Genomic DNA, 2,640 nt, shown 5'->3' with positions numbered 1-2,640 from the left:
TAAGACCTGCCTAATTTGCGTTTGCTTTTGCTGCCGGCCTCAGCCAATTACACATCATAGGTTCTGTTGCGGGAAATGAGCTAGTGGGTCGCATGGCCATTCCCTTTTTTCCTAATTATGTAGCTTATTTGAGCGAAGTGTCCGCCAAAAGTGATGTCAGTATGATTGTAACGAGGCAATCTTTCGAATGAACCAAACTAAAGCAGCAGCTCTTGAGACGCACTCTACAGCTGCACTATGTTCTCGCGAATCTCCCTGATACTATTTAAGTGTGCACTCTTGAGGGGGATTTTATCTGGTACATTAATCATGCTGGCTTCAAGAAAATATACCTCTCCTGACTCGCGTAATGCGTGTGGAACGACAGTCGGGATGCATATCAGAAGAGGCGAACGGGCCACAACCTCGTTGCTCCAAAGGGAAGGGACGAGGGGAGGAAGCGAGATCCCCACGGGAAAGAGTAAGGATGACGAGTGGGTACTATAATGGGATCCAGAGGACAAAGGGGTCCTCCTCCTCCGCAGTGGCGTCACGGAGAAACATACATCAACCCTTGGTAACCAGAAACACTTCCAGCGTCGACGAGAGAACGTCGAAGTGGACTCCGCGCTGAAATCGCCTCAAGGAAGCATTGAACGGGCAATGCAACGCGCCGACTCGACTGTTTATTCACGATCGTGCATCGCCGTATACGGTGCTATACGCCTTTTGAAACCGACTAATTTGAACGCCCAGGTAGGAGAGCACAAGGGTACGCATTCTTTTATTAGCACAGCTGTGAGCAATCTCAAGGGGCGGGCAGAAGCGACAAAACTTAATGAGAGACGAAATCAGACAACTGTGAGCGGAAACATCAGAAGCTCTTCAGAATAAAAAACACTACAGAGCTTACGTAAAACTCGATCGTGCTGCTGAACGTGGCTAATGAGGGGGGGGGGGGGGGGAGAAAATGGAGCAAACATACATTTGTACAGTATACATGCGGCGTAATTTCAAAGTACAGAAATGATCCTGCACTGACAATCTTCTGTATTTTTGATCTTACAGCTTGATGATGTGCACTTCCCCAACCACGTTTCAGCAGAGAAGTGTGCTGCTGTTTCTGATGCGAACCGAGAGGGCTGCTGGAGCTGTTCTAAGTCTAACAATCCTTTCACAGACAGGTACCACAAGTACTCTCCCATGGGTTTTTCACTGCGCGTGACAGGCTGAATGCAGTTCTCGAGCAGGCGAAGTCCACCGAATTATTGACGCGACACTTACTCGACGCGGCTCTACTGTATGCACGTCGTGTATACAGCAGAGACGTTCGCACCAGAGCACCGACGCTGGAGGGGTCTTCTACTCCGAGTTTTCGTCAAGCCCTTTTTCGGCTGTCTTGTTGACCAGATCGACCGAGACAAACCGCTTGAGCCGACTGATGTACTGCGAGTAGAGCTCGATGTCATTGTGGCCGGCGCCCTCGATCCAGAGCGGCTCCACGGCGCGCGGGCAGCGCTCGTACATGGCGACCCCGTGGGAGAAGTCGATCACCTTGTCATCGGTGCCGTGGATGACGAGCACAGGCGAGGACACCTTGGTTATCTTTTCGATGCTGAGGAACACGTCGAACCACCACGTGCGCGTGGTGCTCGGGAACGCCACGCGCATGCCCGACATGAGCGGCGAGTGCAGAATGACGCCGGCCACCTCGTAGCGGGAGGCGAGGTCGACCGTGGGCACCGTGCCGATGCTCTGGCCGTAGAGGATGATGAAGTCGGGCCGGACGCCGTACCTGGTGCGCAGCGCCTGGAAGGCGGCCTCGATGTCCGCGTACAGGTTCTTCTCCGAAGGCCTGCCCGTGCTCTCCCCGTAGCCCGAGTAGTCGTAGCTGAACAAGTTGCAGTTTAGTCGCGCGGCGAGCCTGAGGTGGTGCTTGCACATGAGCCCCATGTCGACGGCGTTGCCATGGCTGAAGAGGATCGTGAAGCGGGCGCTGGGCGAGCCGCGCACGAACATGCAGGCGACCCGGTTGCCGCGAGAGGTGCGCGTGTGGAAGACCTCGACCTTCTTCAGATCAGGGCCCGAGTTGGGCCAGTCGGCCTCTTCGAACAGGGTCATGGTGTAGCCGGAGCCGGACTCCTTGGGTACCAGCGAGTACGTCGGCTCCGGAGGCAGGAAGGCCAGCTTGGCCGCGATCCGCGCCGGGAATGGCGGGCAGCAAAACAAGCAGAACAGGTCGCTCAGCGACATTTTGCTTGCCTGCATGGGCCTCCCCCGAGCGCCGGCTAGCGGGGCCTGGCCATCGGCCACAGCTGCGATTCTTCCCACCTTTGTTGTTGTTGCTCCTGGTGACTTGGCACATGCCCTCGCGGGGGATTGGCTGTGAATCGGGCGTGAAAAAGGCTAATGCGCCCGTTTAAAACAATGTAAAATTATAAACCTAGCGATTTATATTGTCACGTAGCCAAAGACGACGCAGTTGTCTTCAAAGAAAACAAGTTTATTGGAACGAACTTGTGCTCCCCTAACAACTCAAAACGTACGCAGGCGGCGAAGCAGCAGTCAATAATTTGACATGCGTCGGCGAGCGTCGGAGAGTGGAATGGAATGCCACGGCGTCTTCTCGGCTGGCTATTTATCTTTAGGCGCGACCGCTTC

General features: G+C 54.7%; 1 pseudogene; it reads right to left on the bottom strand.

Moving 5' to 3' along the window:
• Positions 1–1,341: 1,341 nt before the first annotated feature.
• On the bottom strand, positions 1,342–2,306 carry LOC144162357 (alpha/beta hydrolase domain-containing protein 17B pseudogene; annotated as a pseudogene).
• Positions 2,307–2,640: the final 334 nt, after the last annotated feature.

Source organism: Haemaphysalis longicornis, unplaced genomic scaffold (genome assembly GCF_048455015.1).
Source record: "Haemaphysalis longicornis isolate Haplotype H1 unplaced genomic scaffold, Haemaphysalis longicornis Haplotype H1 scaffold_1, whole genome shotgun sequence".
In the NCBI taxonomy this organism is placed as follows: Eukaryota; Metazoa; Arthropoda; class Arachnida; order Ixodida; family Ixodidae; genus Haemaphysalis; species Haemaphysalis longicornis.
This window is presented reverse-complemented; position numbering and strand designations above follow the sequence as displayed.